The sequence below is a fragment of the Chiloscyllium punctatum genome, chromosome 44 (assembly GCF_047496795.1).
Source record: "Chiloscyllium punctatum isolate Juve2018m chromosome 44, sChiPun1.3, whole genome shotgun sequence".
NCBI lineage: Eukaryota > Metazoa > Chordata > Chondrichthyes > Orectolobiformes > Hemiscylliidae > Chiloscyllium > Chiloscyllium punctatum.
Window position 1 is genome coordinate 42,222,396 of NC_092782.1, and position 24,257 is coordinate 42,246,652.

Genomic DNA, 24,257 nt, shown 5'->3' on the forward strand with positions numbered 1-24,257 from the left:
TCCTTGGATACCTGTGAGTGTTAATGGGCATGATGAAACATTCCCATGGATTTTGGAAGTATTGAATCCTACTTTACAACTATCCCAAGGAATTTGCTGTTATTAATTTTAAAAAGTGAACTTCACAAATAACATTTGAAGAAACCATCACCCCCCTTTCAAAATGGGAGTGATTTAAAAATACAAATCCCAGAACCAGCTCTATTACATACATACATATTACAGGCTACGAGACTACGAAATAATTTAGCTCTTGTCAATACCTATACCCTATGTTGATGGCAACATTGGTACCTGAGAATTCCACAATGATCAAGGGGATTGCATTTTACTGAATTACGTCAAGCCTCTTGACTATTGTTAGAACTGCACTAGTGGAGAGCATTCAATCACTTTCCTAATTTGTGCCTTGGGATTATGGACAGGCTTTGGGGAACAACAAGGTGGGTTACTTGCTACAGAATGTGCAACCTCTGCTCTTACCAGTCATCGCAATATCTATACGACAAGTCCAGTGGTCAGTGCAGCCGCTGGGATGTTGGTGGGAAAACATAGTGATGGCAATGTTCTTAAGTGGCAAGGGGAGATGGTTGGATTCTCTCTTGTTGGAGATGGTCAATGCCTGGCCTGGATGTGGTCTAACTGTTCCTTCCATAATCATGATTCTACAGGGACTTTCAAAATCAGACAACTACTTGAAGAAGGGTAATTGTTGAGTTATCAGTAAAAAAAAAATTGAGTTCTGGGACTAAATCAGAAAAATATTTTATTTAGTGAGCATAAACTTGATTAGCCAGTTGGTTTCCTTATGTATTACGCAATATTATGATCCAACTTTAACAACTCAAGACTACTTTACCTTGTAGATTTGATCCATGTTTCAGGATTTGTTTGCATTTTTTCATGTATCACCTGTTTAATGAACTTTCTCTGAGTGTGTGGAGGCAAGATGGCCGCCTGGAGCGGTTTGCTTTGCAATACATCTTTAAATAAAAATAAAAATAAAACAGGCCATTTGTTTATCACTTTTCTGCTTTAACTATATTCAGTTCTGTTGTTTTAAATAGTGGAACATTGTAACTTTAAAAGGAGAACCACAAAATATGTAGCCGCCGATTAAATGGCCATGCCCTCCAATACGGACTGACTCCAAACTAATTGAAAATTGGAACACAGACAGTTGTTACTCAGATTCTATTGAAGTTCACCAAGCCTGAGGTTCCAGCAGCTTTAAGTATGAGCTATCACTAGGTTGGGCTTGTGGTTGAATGTTCTGTAAACTGTGTTGAATTGTGCAATGTTGTCTCCTATACAGCTGTTGATGGTTCCTGCATTCAATCTCATTTGAAAAGTGACCATGTCACACTAATAGATTTGTCACGGCAACTTGATATACGTGTGTCTCCAATTCAATTTTAGTCAAAGAGAATTTTTACTCGGAAACCATGGTTTAATGTCAGGAACACTGATGAATTTAGCAAGTTAATGGGAGTTGACGAGTTACAACTGTTTAAATAACAATTGAGATTAGAGGTTCAATTCCAATTGTTATGATTCCTGCTGACATTATTACTGGACAAATCTAATCCAGACCAAAATCTAGCTTGATAGATCATATTTTGTTTTGTTTTTATTGAATTGAATCACAAACATGGAACTTTGCAGATTGGGTTTAACAATAAAACAGAAACTTGTCACACAGGAGAAAATAAGATAAAATAGAATAAAGCTATTTTCAGATAACACAATTCAAAAGATTACAAAACACAGTAAGAGTGCAATCCCAATAAACTTCAATGCAAGAAGTATAATAGGCAAGTTACATGAACTGATAGTTTTATTTAGTATTTGGAATTATGACATTATTGCGATTACAGGATTTAGATGTTTCAGGTGTGACAGAAAGGAAGGTAAAAGGGGTGGGGGAGTTGCTTTATTGGTAAAAGAATATCTCACAGCTGTACTGAGGGAGCATACATCAGATGACTTGCATAGTGATGCAATATGTGTCGAACTCAGGAATTGGAATGGTGAAATCACAAAGCTGGGGGTATACTACAGGCCTCCTGACAGCTAGCAGAAGATAGGAGAGAGAATGTGGAAACAGATTTTGGAAAAATGTAAAAACAAGAGGGTTGTTGTGCCGAGTAATTTTAACTTCCCCTATATGAACTGGGACTCTGTACATGTGAAGGGCTTGGATTCAGCAGAATTTGTAAGGATATTCAGGAGGGATTCTTGACACAATATGTGAACAATCCAACCAGGGAATGGGTATACTGGACCTGATTTTGGGAAATGAGTCCGGCCAGCAGAGTAAAGTTTCAGTGGGGAAATAGTGACCATAATATTGTGAGTATTTAGTTACTCATGGAAAGAAATTGCAGCAGTCCTCAGATGAAGGAATTAAATTGGGAGAAAGTGCACTCCAACAATATTAGGCAGGAACTGGAGAATGCTGATTGGAGGCTGCTGTTTGTGGGTAAATCTACATGAGTCATGTGGAAGTATCTTAAACAGCAATTGATAAGAGTTCAGGAACGGCACATTCCTGGGAGAATGAAGGATCGGTATGACAACCTTGGAGGACCAGGGAATTTATTACCTTGGTTCAAAAGAAAATGGAAGCGTACATAAGATCTTGGAGGATGGGAATCGATAAAGTCCTTGAAGCATATAAGAAAGATAGGAAAGAACTTCAACCAGGAATTAGAAGGGCTAAAAGGAGTCATGAAATGTCATTAGTAAACAGGATTAAGCAGAATCCCAAGGCTTCTTATGCATATATAAAAAGCAAGAGCATAGTCAAGGAAAGGGTTGGCCCACTCAAGGACAAAGGAGGAAATATACGTGTGGAGCTAGAAGAGGTAGGTCAGGTCCTAAATGAATACTTTGTGTCAGTATTCATCAAAGAGATGGAATTAGTGGAGAATGATGTCAGAGAAGGGACTGTTGTGTTTCTAAGCCAAGTTTCTAATAAAAGGGAAGAGATGTTGTGCATCTTAAGATGTATTAAGGTAGCTAACTCCCCAGGTACTGATGGGAACTATCCCAGAATATTGAAGGAAGTAAGCAAACAAATTGCTGGAGTGTTCACAGACATCTTTGTATCCTTTTTGACACCAGGTGAGGACTCAGAGGACTGGAGAATAACCAATGTTATCCAACAGTTTAAGAAACATAACAGGGATAACGCTGGAAACTATAACGTTGGTGGTAGGGAAATTATTTGAAAAGATTCTTCGGAGTCAAAGATCTGTGTACATTTAGAACTTATTAGCGATAGGCAGCATGTTTTTGTGCAGGAGAGGTCGTGCCTCTCTAAATTTATCAAGTGTTTTGAGGATGTGATGAAGGTGATTGATGAGGGAAACATGGTTGATGTTGTCTACATGGACTTCAGTAAAGTCTTTGACAAGGTTTCACATGGTAGACTGGCACAAAAAGTGAAGTCGCATGGTACAAAGGATGAGCTGGCAAGAGGGATACAGAACTGCCTTATTTTTTGCAAGGTTTATGAAGGTTTGTAGCTCTGGTTGAGGTTTAGGGTGTAGGCTTGCTCGCTGAGCTGTAGGTTTGATATCCAGACGTTTCATTACCATAGCCAGGTAATAGTGCTATTACTTTCACAAACCTTGCAAAAACCTATGGGTGCAACATGCTACAACTTGCCCGAAGATGGGAAAGGAATGCCATCCCGAGAGAGTTCCCGCCGCGAACAACTGTACTTCCTGCATGAATGTTTGAGAAAACAGGTACTGCCAAAATGTCTCCAATACAAACCGCTGATAAAAACACCTCAAGCCAGAAGTTTAACGAATGAAACGGCCACAGAATGCTCCGAGAACTAATCAGTGACGCCCACCACAGACTCCGAAAATACAACGGGGAATTGTGTGCCAAAGACCATTATTCAAACAAGCAACAAATCAAGAATGGACAGAAGCAGTAGAACGAGCCATAAACACCAAACAACGACAAACACAGATAAAGGAAAATCAGGACCTGAAGGAAAATCCGATAACACAGGGGCATGGATGAAGAACTTATCAGACCGAACCCTATCAGACACAGAAAAAGCGGTGCTAGTAAAAGGACTAAATTTCAATTACCGAGGCGCTGACAAGAAGGATTTCCTAGTGGCATTAGAAACCACACTGAAGGACAACAAACTCACGGAAGAAACACAACAAACGATCAGACAGACAGTTGCACCTAGTCTGAGCCGAAAGAGGGAAGGAAACAAACTGAACACACAAGAAAAGAAAGCCCTAGAAAATCTCAAAAAAGACAAAAACATCGTTATATTACCTGCAGACAAAGGCCGGCTCACAGTCATCCTGAACAGAAGGGACTACATAGAGAAAGCCAATGCACTACTCGCAGACACCAACACCTACCAACAAGTGGCGTTAGACCCGACCCCAGAACTAGGAAACAAAATTACATATGTCCTAAGAAAATTACACAATTCCGGACAATTAAACAAGACGGAATTTCAGAAAATGCAACCAGACGGGACCAACACCCCACGATTCTACGGACTACCAAAAATCCATAAACCAGGAGCCCCCCCTCAGACCCATAGTCTCACTACCCGGAACACCAGCTTACAAACTGGCCAAAGAACTACATGCATGACTGAAATACCTCGTAGAAGAGTCACAGCACTCCAGCCACTCCACCCAGGAATTCCTAAAAATCATCAAAAACACCAAAATAGAGGAAGTCAAAACAATGATCTCATTCGACGTAACAGCACTGTTCACCTCCATCAACATCGACCTGGCAAAGGAACAACTTACCACACTTTTAGAAGAGACCATCACACACACCCCAACCACCATCAATCACATTACCAACAAAAACATCATGAAGCTAGTGGACCTGTGCCTCACCACCCACTTCACCTTCAACAACAATCTACAAACAAACCAACAGCACACCCATGGGATCTCCACTATCAGGGTTCATAGCAGAAGCAGTAATGCAAAGACTAGAACAAACAGCCCCACCAACCATCAAACCAAAAATCTGGGTCCGCTATGTAGATGACACCTTTGTCATCACAAAATGAAACAAGATAGAAGAGACATTTAACATCATCAACAACACCCTCACAGGCATAAAGTTCACCAAGGAGGAAGAAACCAACAAAAAACTCGCATTCCTGGACGTCACAGTCGAAAGAAAGGACAACGGAGAACTACAAACCTGCGTATACAGAAAACCGACAAACACTGACCAAATACTTAACTACACCAGCAACCATCCCAACACACACAAACAAAGCTGTATCAGAACACTATTCCAATGAGCCACCACACACTGCAGCACAGACAAACTTTGGAAAACAGAGGAGAACCACCTATACAATGTATTCAAGAAGAACGGATACTCAAAAAATACAGTCCGCAGATTCCTCAAGAACAAACCACGACAAGCAGACCAAACACAGCCAGAAACCCTAACCACCTTACCATACATCAAAGAAGTTTCAGAAATGACAGCCAGACTACTAAGACCCCTCGGAATCCTAGTAGCACACAAACCCACCAACACTCTCAAACAAAAACTAACAAACTTAAAAGACCCAGTATAACCCATGGACAAAACCAACGTCATCTACAAAATGCCATGCAAGGACTGCCACAAACACTATGTAGGACAAACAGGAAGAAAGTTAGCCACCAGGATATATGAACACCAGCTCGCCACAAAAAGACACGACCCTCTCTCCCTCGTAGCCCTACACATGGATGAAAAAAACACCATTTCGACTGGGACAACACATCTATCCTGGGACAGGCTAAGCAAAGACATGCCAGAGAATTCCTAGAGGCCTGGCACTCCAATCACAACGCCATAAACAAACACATAGATCTAGAAACCATCTATCAATCCCTCAGAAAATGAACAGGAAATGACATCACCACAAACCCCAGGAACCCCATCCAGGACAAATATATAAATAGAAAGTAGGAGACAACAGCTTCGCTTCACTTGGAGGTCGCCACTGATGATGTTACCTAGCCAGGTAATGAAACGTCTGGATATCAAACCTACAGCTCAGCGAGCAAACCTACACCCTAGAACTGCCTTACTTATAGGAGACAGAGGGTAGTGGTGGAAGGATGCTTTTTGGAATGGTGGGCTGTGACAAGTGGTCTTCCATGGGATCAGTGCTGGGATCTCTGCTGTTTGTGATCTACATAAATGTTTTGGGGGAAAATGTAGCTGTCTAAGTCATAGGGTTGCAGGCCATATAAAGATTGGTGGAGTTGAGGATAGTGAGGAAGATTATTAGAGAATACAATAGGATATCAATCAGTTGGAGACATTAAATTTAATCTTGGATCACAATATCCCCAAATAAACAGGTACACACCAATTTTAAATTACCATAGCTAATAGGCATAAAGCCTAAATGGGCAGAAAAATGGCAGATGGAGGTTTATGTGGACCTATGTGAGGTGATGCATTTTGAAAGGCTAAGTACAGATGGATATTATACAGTGAATGGCACAACCTTCAGGAGTATAGATATGCAGAGGGTTCTGGGTGTGTAGGTTCACAGGTCACTGCGTAGGTAGATAAGGTAGCAAAAAAGGCTTATGGCTTGCTTGCCTTCATTGGAAGGCGCATTGAGTATAAGAATAGACAAGTTATAGAACAATACAGTGCAGGCCAGGCCCTTCAGCCCTCGACATTGCACCAAAGTTGTACCAAAGTTATGCTGCAGCGTTATAGAGCTTTCATTCGGCCACACTTGGAATATTTGTGGGCGGCACGGTGGCACAGTGGTTAGTACTGCTGCCTCACAGCGCCAGAGACCCTGGTTCAATTCCCGCCTCTGACTGTGTGGAGTTTGCACGTTCTCCCCGTGTCTGCGTGGGTTTCGTCCAGGTGCTCCGGTTTCCTCCCACAGTCCAAAGATGTACAGGTCAGGTGAATTGGCCATGCTAAATTGCCCGTAGTGTTAGGTAAGGAGTAAATTTAGGGGTATAGGTGGGTTGCGCTTCGGCGGGACGGTGTGGACTTGTTGGTCAGAAGGGCCTGTTTCCACACTGTAAATAATCTAATCTAATTATGTACAGTTCTGGTCACCACACTACCAGAAGGGTGTAGATGCTTTGGAGAGGGTACAGTAAAGGTTTACAATTTTAGCTATGAAGAAAGGTTGGATAGACTGGGTTTGTTTTCACTGGAATGCAGAAGGTTGAGGAGCGATCTGATAGAAGTTTATAAGATTGGGAATGACATAGATGGTGTGAAAAGTATGAGGCTCTTTACAAGGGTTGAGGGATAAATTACTCAGGGGCACAGTTCAAGGTGCAAGGAGGGAAGTATAAAAGAGATGTGACTACCTGGCTTATGTTCCAGAGAAAGCAGACACAATATCTGTATTCAAGAAACACCTGGATGAATACATGAACAGGATGGGAATAGAGGGATAAGGATTCTGGAAGTGAAGATAGTTTTGGTATGGGAGGTAAAATGTGGCGGTGCAAGCTTGGAGGACAGAAGGGTCTGTTCCTGTGCTGTATTGTTCTTTGTTCTTTGTTCATCTACTCCTATGTTAATACGGTACTCCAGAGAGAGTTTGTTTCTCTATTACATCAATAGGTTTATCTTAACTGGCTTTTTTCCAACTCTGGCATTGAGAATTTGCTAGCCCCTACTTTGGTTAGTCACGCAACTGAGGTCAGACTTCCTCAGCTTCAAATACCCCTTTCAGATCTCTAGCCAAACATTTCTGTTCTGAAAGTTTCAGACTAAAACCTAACACTAAGAAAACATACTTCCGAACTTTTTTTCTAGGAGAAACCATTTCATACATTTAACTTCAGCAAGGAATTTTGTGAACTAGATTTAAAATAATACTTTCCAAGCTGTGAGTTTTTCTCCCAAGCAATTTTTAAAAAATGAATTCTTGATTCTCCTAACTGAAAACAAGATAATTCTCTTCAAAATTTACTGTGTCCACCTTTAAAGTTCTGCCAATGCATTTGAATCCCCATGAATACCCCAGGAATTCCCTGTCACATTTCAGGTAAAAAAAAAAGTAGCTTCACAAAACTAAACAAGTTAACCATTAAACCTCCTCAGATATATAGACACTAATTCATACACAGAGACAATCCCATATGCCACTAATTCAAACTCTAAATAAATGTTATTTATATATCAGGTACTTTAATCACATTGCATCATTGTAATTAAAACTAAATATGACAGCCATCATCATCATCATCATCTAAGTTCCTTAACTAGAATTGCATTTCCAACCAGGCCTCCATTGCTCCTGGTGCTGTCTGATGCTGAACTAAGCTGTTTGCAACTCTGTCATCCTCCTTGATCTTGAGTTGAGTTTCCAACCTCACATTGCTCCTTTATGAACCCAGCCACTTCCATCCCTGTAACCTCATCCAATGCTTCTCTGATTGCGCTTGTCCAAGCTTTTGTACCTGGAAAGTCAGCTGAACATCAAGACACAACAAGGATCAAAGGTTCAAGAGGCAGAGGATCAATGTATTAGCCCGAAAGCAGCTTGATCAAAAAGAAGATTTCCAACCACAGTTTGCAAGAATTCCAGTCAATTCTTGTTCCATCAGAATTTTCCTCAGTCATCAGCGAAGTGTAGAAACTTGATCCCAGTGGTGAGATCAAATGACGCTCGCTGAGAAACGACCTGCTCAGCAATACCCAATTTGGTATCTGCTTGGGCACAAACAATGAGAAAAGATTACAAACAGATATAATAGATTCAGTGAATGTGCAAGATGATAACGGATGGAGTACAAGGTAGGAAAATATGAAATTATCTGCTCTGTGAGGAGGAATAGTAAAGATGTTTTTTAAGGAAAGAGATTTTAAATGTGAAATGCAGAGGGATGTATCTATAAACACAAATCACAGAAAATTAACATTGAGATCCAGAAATAAAATAGGAGGATATGTGGCTTGTAAGTCTTTGTTTGGGGATTTAAGGCAATCTTGCTGCAAGGACACATCTGAAGGACTGCGAATAGTTTTTTTTTTGAGTAATCTAATAAAAGTTTCCTTGAGAATGGAGTGCAGTATTTGGTCAAGGTGAAAACCCTGAGGAACAAATCCAATGCAGTTTCCAGAGATTTACCTCAGCATCTGTCCAAATCCTTTTCTTTGGGACGAACTGATAACAATAACCATAATAATACCAACCATTGGAACAGAAGTCATTCTGAGTAAGATCAATTGTATCAAAGGTCCTTTCAGGCTGTTTCTTTGTTTCCTGCTCAGGTTTCTCCACTTCATAATCCACAGCAACATCATCTGCAGTTCAAGAGAATTGGATTATAACAAGTCGCCCTCATAAAAACAGCAATTCCGAGCATTCACAGTGCAGTTCAAATTCGATGTATCAGAATCACAGAATGATAAATCACCAAGGGAGGCCATTCGGCACACAGTGCCTGTGCTGGCTCTTGGAAAGGAATGTCTAATTAAACCCACTACTGCTGCGATTTCTCCAGGACCCTGCAGCTGTTTCCTTATTGGTATACATCGAATTCCCTTTGGAAAGTTATTACTGAATGTGCTTCTCCCTTTCAGATAGTACCCCTGCTCTAAGCAGAACAATTTACAGCATATCATAAAATTCTCCTCATCTCATCTCACTTTGGAGACAAACTTGCAGGTGATGGTGTTCCTGCATCATTTGCTCTTATCCTTCTAAGTGGCATAGTTTACAGGTTTGGAAGGTGTTATCGAGGGACAACATTCTCTCTAAGCTGCCTAGCTGTGTACCCACTTGGAGGTTCCACGTACATCAATCAGTGTGCCAACACATTGACATCTGCTCATGGAATCCTCAGTGAGTTGCTGCAGTGTATCTTCTCGATGGTACACATGGCTGCCTCTATGTGTCATCGGTGGAGGAAGTGAAGGTCAAAGGTGTCAATTAAATCCATTTTGTCCTGGAAGATGTTGAGCTTCTTGTCTCCACGTCAGAGCTACATTCTTCCAGGAAAGTGGGTTGTGTTCCATCACTCCTCTGTCACGTGTCTTGTGGGGGAGGGGGGTGGACAGGCTTTGTGGGATCAGGAGGTGAGCTCCTTGCTGCAGAAATCCCAGCCCCTGACCTGCTCTTGTAATCACAGGAAATGTCAAGTCCAGTTTCTGGACAACAGTTTAGGATGAGGCCTGCAGCCACTACATTTTGCAATTTTATAATTTTGTCATTTTACTTCAGCCTTGATTTTATTTTGAAAATAACATAATTAACCTGCATAGAATTTTTAAAAATTACTTCATAGACCTTGATGTAAAGGTGTCTGATTAAGACAAGAAGCTAATCAGTGATGGAATCAAAGGCAAGTAGCTTTAATATTATTAATTGTGACCTTGATCTTATTAGACCTCCCCCTCTCCAAAACTGCTTTGTCTTGTTATTTTACGTTGATCGAAGCAACATTTTCACAGCTGTCATCTGATCTAAGCTACTGTTTATGTTTTCTGACAAGAGGATTAAAGATAAAAGTTGTTGGTGTTTAATGTTCAAACGGATAACAGTTCTTGGGTATTTGATGACTCTGGAGATATAGGCCAGGACTGTGAAGAGATCGGGTGGAATGGAGTCAGGAGATGGAGTTTAATTGCTGGATGGTATAATCAAGACGAGGATGCGTAAACAACTCACAGCCTTGTTATAACTGTGTGGAGAGTTGCCAAGAGGTCTCGATGTCCAGACCTTTTGTTTCAGAAACTCTGAATGGAAATCTTGAAAGGTTGGAGTGGAGCTAAAGATTTGTCTTAAAGAGGACACGGTCTCCAGGATTCACTTGAGTGTTTTATAGTCAACCACTAAAGACCACACAGGAAAAGGCATTGATGGAGTTACTGGCCAGAAAGTCTATCACTGCGCAGATTAATCTGGGACTTGATGGTCCATGTAACAAGGGGTGTTTTTGATTTCAAGTTTAAGTCATTAATTTGGAATGATCTGATGATCTTGTTTATGGACATACAATTTGGAGTTACTGTCTGTGCGGTGGTACTGTTGCTTTCTTCCTTTCTTCTGATATATCTTTCCTCTTTGTGTTATACTATAACTTATACTTGTTTTCTATTATTATTATTCAAGAAAATTGTTGCTTCGGCATATTGCCCCACATTGTCACTCATTCCTGTTACATCCAGAAAATGTAAGTGAGACTGCATCAGGAAGGGTCACCAGACAAATGTTGCTTATTGGAGATTCAGTGATGGTATTGACACTGAATGTTAAGGTACAATGGTTGGAGTCTCTCTTGTCAGAATGTTGTTCTGACCCATAGCCTTTGCAGTATCCAGTGCCTCTGAACTAATTCTTGATATCACGTGCAGTGAATCGAATTGGCTGAAGATTGGTATCTCTAACACAGGGGACCGGGGGAAAGACCAAGATGGATTATCTAGTTGACACTTCTTGCTAAAGATTGCTGTGAAAGCTTCAGCTTTACTTTTTCGTACTGATGTGCTGGGCTCTTCCATCATTGAGGATGGGGATATTTGTGGAGCCTCTTCCTCCAGTGAGTTAATTGTCCACCTCCATTCATGGCTAAATGTGGCAGGACTCCAAAGCTTAGATGTGATCAGTTTGTTGAGGAATTGTTTGTCTCTGTCTATCGCTTGCTGCTTCTGCTGTTTGGTATATAAGTAGTCCTGTTTTGTAGTTTCAGAAGATTGACACTTCATTTTGAGGTTTGTCTGGTGCTGCTCCCAGCATGCCCTCCAGCACTCTCCATTGAACTATTTGGTGCAAAGAGTATAAGGTTTTAATTTCCTCATCAGTTAGTTACAGCCTCTTCTGAAACTAAAGGTGAATGACACCATCTTTTATGTTCCCTTTTATGTAACTGTCCATCCACCTCAAATAGTCTTTCAACCTTGTCCCATTTCAGTTCTACCACTTTATCTAACTGTTTGTGTCTCCAATTTGCCCCCAGAGCCCATGGCTTCATGAGGTTCCAAGGCCAATGTTGAACTTCAAGTGGTTGTGACAATCCCACTTGCCACAGCTTCCTGGCCTCTCCATTTTGATTATAAGAGACCACCCTCTTATCTTGAATTGCCCACTTGCACTATCATCATTCCCTCAATGATCCATCCTAAGTGAACCCATCCCAAGGCTGGGGCTTCCTACTTACCCAGGATTTCACAGACTGCCACCTGATATGCCCCTTCTCCCTTAATATCCAAACCCACAGGACTGACAGTGGCCGACTGTGTACCCCCTACAGTCCTTCCCTAAGAATAACTTGGGAGGATTGCTCTGAATGATCTTGGTTGAGATCCTGGACTGATGTCTCCACATCACCACAACTGGTGTATCTGTAATTCCCTAACAGGCCTCAATAAACCCGCAGTAGTGGCTGAGTCAATGGACTGCAAGCACACTGACCCTGAACTGTAGTCAGACTTAGCACCAGACTGATCATTACTAACCCCCTGAATTAGGTATGGCAGCATTCCTTGAATGACCAGAGACTTACTTCATTGAACTCAGGACCAATCCCTTTTGATACATGCACATGGCAAGTTGGTTAGTGTCCATGCAGTGTATTTGCCATGTTAGCTGCTGATACAGACAGTAGTTGTGACTTCACAGTGCTGTACAGAAGTATCTCCACCTCTGTAACTGTTTGGTTCTCCGACGGTAACAACATTTTGCCTCTCCTTCTGTCCTACACCACATGCAAGTGACAGAGGCTGGCAGCCTCCAAGCCAGTGCAAAGTGAGTGACTGCGAAGAGTTTAAGCAAAGACCCACAAGATGCATCCTGTGTAGATGCATGAGATGCAGTTGCATCCCTCTGGTCAAAGCAACTTGGTAGAAGCATTTAAATACATGATCTGGAGCACAGGGTGAAGTCTCCAGGGCTGAAGTTGTATGTAAATTGATCTGAAGGTAGCCTGGACAATTGAGTGAGGCTAGTGGTTTGGCAACCAGGCTGTCAGTGTTAGAAAGAACAATCCAGGCCATCTGAACAGAAAAGATGTCTTTAAAAGGTGACAACAGTCCAAGGATAAAGGTTTGAAAGAGTCAATTAAGTTTGAAATTTAAGCGGTAAGATAGTAGTTATACTTCACTGCTTTACTCTCCCAAACAGGATATTTATGCACCTTGAAACCCCAGTAACATATATCCCAATCTTGTAACCTCTCCCTCCATGTTAGTAAACACCATTCCCATCACTTGCAGGTTCATCAATGATCAGTGAATACAATCTGTGTGAACGTACCCAGCGCCAAGTAAGGAATTCACTGGATCAGTCTCTGCTGCTCATTGTCATGGTAACAAGCGACATAAATTAAAATAAACTACCTCCCCAAACTGGCATAGCCTCCCAGCCCATTCCAGCTGTAACATTACAGGAATCCAGATACAGGATGCCCACCAGGAACTGGGAAAAGAGGTCGGAGAAGGAGGAAAAGAGTGCTCTATATTCAGGAGGTGCTCCTGATGCTGAAGTCGTGCCCCCAAAAGTGAGACACAACATTTCTTCCCACTGTTAAAACTGGGAAGGGGTGGGGTGTGGGGACAAACCTGAGCCATAAACTGAGAACAGAGATCATCAATTCTTAAAAAAAACGATAAGAAGTTTTCTTATCAATGGCGGTGTATTGGAAATGAGGTGGAGAATGGGATTGGACTGGGTGAATATTAATGACTATGGGGAGTGGGATTGGATTGATTTGGATATTAAGTGACACGGGGAGTCAGCACAGCAGGAGATAACTGAGTGAGATATGTTTGAGGATGAAATGTGAGAATAGGATCAGATTGAGTGGGTCAGTATTGGGTCTCTGTGGGTGAGAATAGAAAGGGATTAGTCTGTGGGAATCTATTAAAGCATTTGAGCGGTGAGCAGGAGAGTAGGTTTGGAGTGAATGGAAAATGAATTCATGGAAAGGGAGCAGGAGAATGGAATGAGAGTGGGAATGAGCAGGAATGTGGGATCAGAATAAGAGAGAAAGCTGGGCTGGGCATTGCCATATGCCCTGGGTACAGACAGGCAGGAGGGGGAGGGGCAGTAAAATCAGGTGGGATGGTGAAGCATGCTGTGCCCATATGGGGAGTGGGCAGACAGTGAATGTGGAATGTGTAGAATATCAAACACATGGCAATGGTTCGGTCATTGCTCACTTTCAGAGATTCCTCAAGATACCATCTCTGTCTGTTCTCTCTCATTCACACAACAGGACATCCATTAACCCCTCAGCTCACAGCATTAACCTAACACAATGTTAGGTTGACCCTACCTGCAACATCACTGACCAATGTACTCAGCACCAATCCCATCAGCAGCATCATGTCTGCAGTGAAGTTCCTTTCCCCTCACCTGAAACACAACAAAAATGATTCAACATCAGTGTCCAGGTTTCACAGTTAAGATGGGGTTCTCCTGCTCCTCTTCTTACCTCTCCCTCTCCGTCTCTCCCTCTCTCTCTCTCTCTCTCCCTCTGTGTCTCTTCCTATCTTTCTATCTTTCTCTCTCTCCCTCTCTCTTCCCGTTGTCTGAAGTGATGAGGTGTCAAGTCTCACTGTCAATATATATATCAGACCGTGAAGAAGGAAGGAACCATTGAAATCAGATCCAATTGACTCGAGAATCAATGATGTCCAAATTCCTGCTGACCAATCAGAGACTGACGGTTTAGCACAGAAGGGATTCGAAAACATGAGAATGTTTCTGGAGTCACACATTAAATTGTACAACGTGGCACTGGAACAGCTCAGTGAGAAAGGAAACCGTACTCATCGTTCCTGGCCCCTGTAATCAGGCTGGAAGTGAATGTATTTCTAAGCTCAGAAATTAATGTATGTTCTCAGTCAGAGTATTTACGAGGTCATCAGTATTATATTGCATTGAGCACCCTCAACCTAAGTGAATAATATTCACATAGATATGTGGAGTATTTTACCATTTGATCTCGTGAACAAGATTGTCATACCAGATCTGAACTCCATCTGTCCCCCATTTCTCTCCCTGTTGGGAGGTTTCCTTCATCCAATCACAGCAGTGAGTTTGAATCAGTTTATAAAGAACAGGGTCCATTCACAATCACTGGCAGCTTTCAGAAAGGAACACGATCGACGTTTGTTCAGGAGTGAAATTGACAGAAAATATCTGAATCAGATGAGTTTGTGACTTTAAGAAAGTTCCCAATTAATGAAGGCCCTGTTTGTCAGTGGAGCTGAAGTGGAATAACCAACTGAGAGAGACTGCAGTAGCTGTGGAAGCAGCAACAAATAGAAGCACAGCACTCCACAGGCAAAGTTTATTCAGAAGCTGTTAAGAAATACTAAAGCAAGACTTTGGACTGGGCCAAAGAGAAATTCCAGACACACTTCAAAAAATAAAAGCCTTAGCAAAGGTGAAGCAGCTGAAGACTCCCAGATTTACATTCGAGGCCGTTTAGGGCAAGGGGCATAATTTTGTGAAAAATATTGCAAAGACCAGGAAAAAGAGGGACAGGAAGTGCGAAAGAGTTTGCTCACTTCTCCCAGTGACCGCGTAGATTGACGTTATAAAATTGGGAAGGTTTCAGAATTTATTTAAGGTGAAAGTAAGCCACTTTAAGAAACCAAGTGAAAGAGTCAAGCAGAAGAAGAGTCACGAATAATTGAAAGTTTGGTATTGAATTTGCAACATTAATGGGCAGAGTTATAAATGCTGCAGCCAGAAAACTTCATCTAAAATCTCTGTGTAGAAATAAGTTCTTATTGTTTTAGATTGAGGAAGATTAGAAAACGTCTATTTCACCCTGGAAGAAGTGGGAACACTCCACCTTCATTGCTGAAGGCAGATAAATGTGATTGCTATATTTTTGTCATTAAAATGTGTGGGAATAAGAGTCAGTAACAAAGGGATACAACATTACAAAGGAACAGATTTAAGAAGGTTCAAAATGATAAAAACCCGACAGAACAGTGTGCTGTTCAATTTAATACTTTAAAATGAATTAAATTCAATGTAATAGAAATACAGATTTTAAAAGATTGGCAATAAAGGAAGAACTGCGACATTGCTGTACTGCAAAGTCTAACAACTCAACAGGATAAGTTTGGTAAATGCAAGAATACAAGATTTAAAATAGCATCTACAACGAGACAACTGTGAAATAGGAAAGAGTCTTGGGTATAATTATGGGTCAGGCAAGACAAAGAATGCTATATCTGCAGAACTTTAAGTCACTTTCACAGAATGTGCAGAAACAGAATACTGTTCAAGAGCAGAAACCAGTCAAAGACATTCTCATGTAAACATATCAATGCTGTGGACATCCTGCTTGTAACAACAATATCCCAGACATTTATAAGGGAAATTGATGATTGAAATGGTCAGAATTTCAGAGATTTGGTTTAAGTCAAAGAGTGTTTAATTTAGACGGCGTGTCACCTTCCTTCAGATTAAATTCCATGGCTTAAGGAACAAAAGTTGCAGCCTATAAACATGAGGTTGCATAAGGTAGGTGAAATGTCCATCAACAAAGATGCAATGCCATTATGTTTTTATATATCCTGGAAGATTTCACATTCTTGAATGATTCTTGATCAGAAACAATGAGCAAATTAACAAAATGATTTTTGTTTTCCTGAAATGACTATCGGATCAGGCTTTGTGTTTTGCTGCAGAGAGCAGACATGGCTCCTGAGGTGATGACTCTGTGTCCTGTTCACAACCCCATGCTGTTCAGCTCCCTAACAACTAATCATAGCTTAGAGCAGGCAGATATATTTATTATTAATAACTGGTTATTAATCCACAGACCGATCAGCTACTTGTTGCCAGCCAAAGCTCCATTTGTGAGCACCCCTTGGCTTCAGCTTGTCTGCACCTTTTCTTACAATTCCTTGGACCATCAGCTGTGTAAACAATGCTCACAGTGAGTGTCAGACTAATTGTTTTCTTAAAACATGCAGCATTCTTTCAGCCATCCTTTGTTTTAAAACGATTCTTTCTACACTTTAGTTCACAATCAAAAATACTGAAAAATAAAATGACAGGCTTTACATGAATCCTTGAGTACTACATTACCCTTGTTTCATTTAAATCTTATGGGAGCTAACAGATCATGAGAACAGAACAGATGGCTGAGATGCTGTCTCTTCATCTTCCTTCTCCCTCTCCTATCTTCTTTCTCCTGTTTGCATAGGCATTACGGATAAGCAAGTTTTTATTAGCTCTTCCCAAACCACAACAATAGCTTGACATTTGAAACCTGATTGGTCCAGAATTGTATAATTAGATTGTTAATTGGCTAGGTAATGCATGCTCAGTGCATGAACAGTTCACCTTCAATCTTCGATTGACAAGATATCTATGATCAATTTGTCATTGGTTCCCTTAAAAGTAACAGTTATATCCTGACATCATTTCCATTACCTGTGGATACATTCATTCATATATCAGCTGTGTAAAATAAAAACACAATGAGTGTTTCAGATCGAAAAGTATGGAGGAGGCAGGTTCAAGTGAGGAAAACTAGAGGGCATTCAAGCCAAAAGATGTTACAGAATGTTATGATAGGAACAGGTATAATATGCATGCCAATTTATCATAAGAACAACCTTCAGATTATAAAACTGTGAAAAGAGCAATACCTAATTTTTGTGGGATGACACTAAAGCTTATCAATTAAAATGTGAGACAATGAGAAAGAAACCATATTGGAAATTTGTAGAATTTGAAGAAGAAAAGGAAATGTTATGGGGACAGTATGCTGGGTCGTTGAAGTTAGAGAAAAAGAATGAAAATGTGAGAGCAATTAGAATTGCATAAGTTTTCCAAACTAGTGTTCAAATAAATTTTAACACATTTAGATAAGCACTAAGTACCAAAGATCTGAAAAGCAGCATGTCTGACAGGTACTTATAATATCAGACACAATGCGTTACAGGTGGGTAGGCAGCAATGTGGAAAATCCAACAAGGAAAAGTAAATTCAAATCATAGAAACTATGCAGCCGGAAACAATATTTGTTTTATGGAGCAAAAGAAAGTACACAAAATAATTCAGGACACTGATGTGAATTGCATTGTGAATATTCCAGTCAGGAAAAAAATAACTTAGTGAGTGTGTCCTGTTAAGTTCACAAAGAGGTATTAATGACAGGAAGGATCATCAGGGAAAAGTATATTTAAAGGGGTGAAAGAAATAGGAAGTGCAATAAAATTATCAAAATTATTGGAGATTGAAACAGAAAGTTCAAAAGCTAACTGCCCAGTAACTAAATGGGCAATACAGAGGTGAAGAAAGATCATGCTGTTTTCCAGAAGAGTGACTGACAAAGGAATTTACAGACAAGCCAAAACAAATGTTTTTGGCTACACATAATGTTGAAGTCGAGGATTTCTTCACCGGGTGAATTTTTCTCAAAATTGGGCAAAGTGTCTAATATGAGTTTTGGGGTCGGCTTCACTCTGTGAATCTTAGTGATTTTTCTGATCCAGTCTCACCTCATTAAATGTACACCATGCTCTATCTTGGGCTGGGCTCAGCAGTGGAGGAGTAGTACTCACTGATGCTGGGACCTTACAGCACTCAGACCAGAGGTGTCATGTTGGTCATTGCTCCAAAGTCCCACCAAGGTTCATGGTCTCCCACTCCCATCATTGAACCCAGCATCCTCCTCCAATGGTTCTCACTCACCCCAATCTCCTAAAGTTACTAACCCTTGTTATCCTCTGTGCTGCCTTCTCACTCACTCAGGGTAACTCAACACTTTCCCCACAACCTGCACCAGCACTAACAGCCACTTCCATCTCACTCAATTCCTCCTTTTGTCTCATTCCAGAAGAAAACACCCTGCATTAGGGAGGGGAGAGCCCAACATTCCTCTCCTCATAAGGGGGCAACCCTTACCTCAGTGGGAGGGGACTGTGACCACTCATGTGGTAATGCCCCTAGCCTAACAACCACATCCCAAGCTAGTTATGATTGTGCAAATATTATCCTGCAATGCTTCCCATTGAAACTGGAGTAGTGACAGTCATAAACATTTCCCCCTTCCCTGCAATACCCGGTGTCTTTTGCAGGTTCTATAGTCTCTCCCTCTACACCTTGAGACATCCCCCTGCAGAATTATTATCCTTTCTACATCCTAGCAGGATGCCTTCAAATCCCACAATTGACTTCCTCAATGTTCCCTCCTCAAAGTAATCTCTGATAACTGTCTTTGACTTTCAGTGATCAAAGTCCCTGAATTGATCATGTTTTTCAGTGCAACAATTTCCAACTTTTGAACAATTCCATTTTGAACAAGTTTCCAACATTTTCTTGGATAATTACATGGCACAAAATGCAATGTGCTCTTGACACTCATGTGATCAGCCAAAACGCTTGTGGCACGGTGGCTCAGTAGTTAGCACTGCTACCTCACAGTGTCAGGGACCCAGGTTCAATTCCCACCTCGGTGACTGTCTGTGTGGATATTGCACATTCTTCCTGTGTCTGCGTGAGTTTCCTCTCACAGTCCAAAGATGTGTGGGTCAGGTGAATTGGCCATGCTAAGTTGCCTACAGTGTTAGGGGCATTAGTGAGGGTAGGAGAATGGGTCTGGGTGGGTTACTCTTTGGAGGGTCAGTGTTGAGCTGAAGGGCCTGTTACCGTACTGTAGGAAATCTAATTTTAAAAAATGTAATAAGTTGGTGGCACAGTGGCTCAGTGGTTAGTACTGCTGCCTCACAGCGCCAGGGATCCAGGTTCAATTCCAGCCTTGAGCGACTGTCTGTGTAGAGTTTGCACATTCGCCCTGTGTCTGCGTGGGTTTCCTCCGGGTACTCCAGTTTCCTCTCACAGTCCAAAGATGTGCAGGTCAGGTGAATTGGCTGTGCTAAATTGCCCATAGTGTTAGGTGCATTAGTCAGAGGGAAATGGGTCTGGGTGGGTTACTCTTCGGAGGGTCAATGTGGATTTGTTGGGCCGAAGGGCCTATTTCCAGACTGTAAGGAACCTATTCTAATTCTTTGTTTAATTCTCCCGATCTGGTGCTGATGCCTTAACTGATGGCCCAACCGTCAAATCCAATTCTCTTTCAAAGAAGTAGACAAGGATACAAACAGCATCAAGAGAAAGCTATCAACATATGACTCATCTAAACTGTTCTTCCACTAAAATACATATTAATACCAAAGTGCCATTCTACTGAATTACACCAGGACACATTGTTCCAATTCTTATTTGCTGCTGTGTTTTTTCATGATTTAGCTTCTTGCCTTAATCACTTCGCATTTAATTTTACATATCCTATTTATTACCATTTTATCTTATTCACGAGTCCTGAAGAATGTTGCTGTCCAATAAAATATTCTCAATAAATTTAAAGCAGAAATAAAACAGTTCTGTTTAATTCTAGTCAACAACATGTTTTATTTGCTTATCCTTCATCTTAGATGACATTATTTTTTTCTCCTGAAAAATAACTCGATAAATCATGACTTTGCTTTCCTTTACATGTCAACATTTTCTTAAATTCAACTAAGTGTTATCAGCTGGCATGATCCCTTTGATACTTCTTCATTTTTCTTCAAAAGGAACTGTCATAATTTCTTATTTGCAGTAAAATCATTGCAACTGTGTTTATGCATGTTATTATTTTCCCTTTGAATCTCATATAAATCTTTAAATGATTTAGAATATTCATTCATATGAATATTAATGCAATTCATTTTTGACTCTAGAATTAGTCATTTTGAATTGCATTGAGTATTGATCTCAATATTTAGTGTTTAACTATAACTGTAAAGTCCCTTAATTGCTGGTTAAAGGTTATAGTTTATAATAACTGATGAGGGAAAAGAAATCTAGATTTCTTCAGGCTTCAGGGATTTAATGAAGAGAAAAACACTATCTCCATGCCATTTGCCCTTGCAGCAATCCAAAGGGTTCTGCCAGCATCATGCACATCCACAAACTATTCAGCTGCCCAAGAGCCAGTCAGATACTTGTCGTCAGGTTGATGGGCTTTAGCATCCACAACAGGATACAACTCCAGAAACCAATTGGCAACCTGTTGTCAACTGAATATCGCTTAATACACACACTATTAATCCAGAGAGCCAGAGTATGTTCTTGAGACTGGGCTTGAATACTACCATGGCAGATAGTGGAATTTGTACTCAATAAACATCCGGGAATAAGAGCCAAATGATGATCATGAATCTATCACTAATTGGCGGGGGACAAGCCCATCTGGTTCACTAATATCCTTTGAGGAAGAAAGTCTGCCAACCTTACCTGATCTAACCTACATGTGACTCTAAATCCATACCAATGTGGTTAACTCCTAGCTGCCCTCTGGGCATTTAGGGATGGGCAATAAATACTGGCCTAGCGAGCGATGCCCATATCCTGTGAATGATTTTTCTCAAAGAAGCTCAACAGACTTGAAAAAAAGGACATGATTTTATTCAGCATGAGAAGAGGATGTTGATTGGTTGGACTATCATTGGCTTGTGGGTTGCAGTGAGAATAGTTAACAGTCAACCTTAATGCTCAATCTGGGCAGGCAGATTCTGATTGGTCAGGCATTGCAGCAAAGATTCACTATTTAAATCACCCTTTTTTAATGAAATGGGTCTGTTGCATTTGCAAATTCCTTCTGATAGGCCTTAAAAGTTCAGTGCATGAAGAAAATGTAGGGAGGCAAAAAAAAGTCCTATTACCTCACAACAGAGTTCCAAAGTAGACAGATGGAGAGTATAATTCAGAAGGTTAATGAGTTAATTCTGTGTATTGGGGTACAAGGGAATTGAGGCAAAGCAGTTGGATACAGGATAGGGATGTTTGGTTGAGCTTGAGGTAACTGTGAGTTTAGCTAAAAGTGAGGACTGCAGATGCTGGAAACCAGAGTTTAGATCAGAGTGGTGCTGGAAAAGCACAACAGGTCAGGCAGTATCCTGAGGAGTAGGAAAATCGACATTTTGGCAAAAGTCCTTCATCAGTAATAGAGGCAGGAAGCCTCCAGGGTGGAGAGATAAATAGGGGATGGGGGTGGGGAGAAGGTAGCAAAGAGTACAATAGGTGAATGGGGTGGGGATGGAGGTGATAGATCAGAGAGGAGGGTGGAGTGGATAGGTGGGAAGGGAGATTGGCAGGTAGGACAGGCCATGGGGATGGTGCTGAGCTGGAAGGTTGGAAATGGGGTATGGTGGGGGGAGGGGAAATGAGGAATGGTGAAGTCCATATTGGTGCTGTGAGTTGAAAGTTTGTTTGCAATTTGCTTTAGCTAATCTGGATTATTAAATGTTTTATTCTTTGTTAAAGTACATTGCCAGGCTCTAGTAACTATGTTCAGTTTCTGAATTCCCTGGTTTTCTTTAAAAAAAAATCTAACAAACCAGATTTCATTCTGGGTTCTGAATTATCCAGTATTCATATCATCTGGGTCATATCAGTCACTAAGGAGCAGATGCAGTTGAGATAACTGAAACCCAGCAAGGTGAAGGTATAAGAAAGGAACATATGCCGAATCAATTTTACTCGCAGATAATATGGCAGCAAGACAAAGGGATGGTGACTAACATTATGGTAGGAACTGATTCTAAATGCATTGAGGGAAGGGACACAAAGGATCAATAATATCACAGATCATCTGAAAGTGGAGAAAGAAAGATATTAGCAGATCAATGAATTTAATTTTTAAAAACTCATTGTTGAATCTTTCTATAACTCTGAATAAAGAGGCAGAGAAGTATGTAAAAGGAACTTTTATCATGTGGTTTGTGCCAAACAGAAATCAAATTTTACCATCTGCCACAATGAGATACGAATGTCAAAATATGTTGTCATACTTTGCTGTTCTCATGACCTGTCAATTATCCCACCATGTCTCCCCAGCTGGTAATAAGTGTTAGCATTGACGTTTTTGTCAATTCTGAAAACAATGAGTTTGAATTCAAGACAGACTGGTTGTGAAGAAGGTAAAGTTAAGAGACCATGCCATTTGTATTTTTTTTGCATCATGGGCTGAAAATGTAAACCTGGACAGTGTGTTTGAAAAGGAATAAGTGGACAAGGAGTTGTTTGCAGTTTGTTAAAACAAGTGAAGTTATCTGATGCACATGGAACAAATGTAAGCTTCTGAGGACATTGAGACCAGACAAGATGGTACTATTTATTGGGGGAGTAGAAGAGAGCTCAGCATAGCAACAAGCCTCTAATAGGTCAGGTTGCAATTTAATACAGACTCCATGAGGGGAGTAAAACAAAGTAGTGAGGAGACCTTCAGAAGTTTGCATCTATTGCTCTTCTGCTCCCCATCTCCGCCCCCACCCCAGCCCCAGCCCTCACTCTTCTCTGTAAAGTTGCTCTTCTGAACTTTGTCAAAAGGGCAGAGAGCAACATTGAATAAAAGGTTCTAAAGCCTAATGGCAAAAATAAAGGCCTTGTGTCCAACCAAGCAATCCGTTTACTCCAGAACTACATCATTGTGTAGGTAACATCAAGGCATCATTGAAGAAAGGAAAAACATTGTGGAAGCAATACATCCAGTTTTGGGATTTTGGCGTGGCTACAAGATATAGGAACAGAATTAACTGTAATCAGATGAGAGACTGTTACATGATTACAGTCATGTTCAGCTCACTGAGTTTGCTCTGCCATTCGATCTTGGCTGTAATGTTTCTCAACCCATTCTCCTGTCTTCTCTCTATTACAGCTGACAATGTGTTGCTGGAAAAGCACAGCAGGTCAGGCAGCATCCAAGGAGCAGGAGAATTAATGTTTCGGGCATGAGCCCTTACATTTGAGTCCCTTACTAATCAGGACTCTGTCTGTTTCTGTCTTGAACACACTTAATGACTGGGCTCCACAGCCTTTTGATGATACAGAACTGTGTTCCCCTAACTTTTCTTTTCCCTTCCAATCATGATTGTTGTATTTTATCTGTTTTTTTTTCATTATGTGTGTGTGTGTCTGGGGGGTGGGGAGGGGAAAGTTTTAAAAGTTTAAGACAGAAATAAGTGAGATATCTTGTTACTTTGCTGTTCTTGTTGAAGTGTCATAACAAATGAAGTTATTTTATTGCACTGAAGGAAACTTTTATTTTTGGGAACAGACAATCAGAGAAAATTGGGATTTTTTTAGTTTTCTGTAATTTTTACCTTTGTTCCAATTCCAGGAATAGTGGACCTTAATTTCCAATGCATTCCCCCAGGAGGTCATGACACTTAAATCTTAGAATGTAAAAGCATATTATTTGATATCCATTAAGACTAAACACTGTATA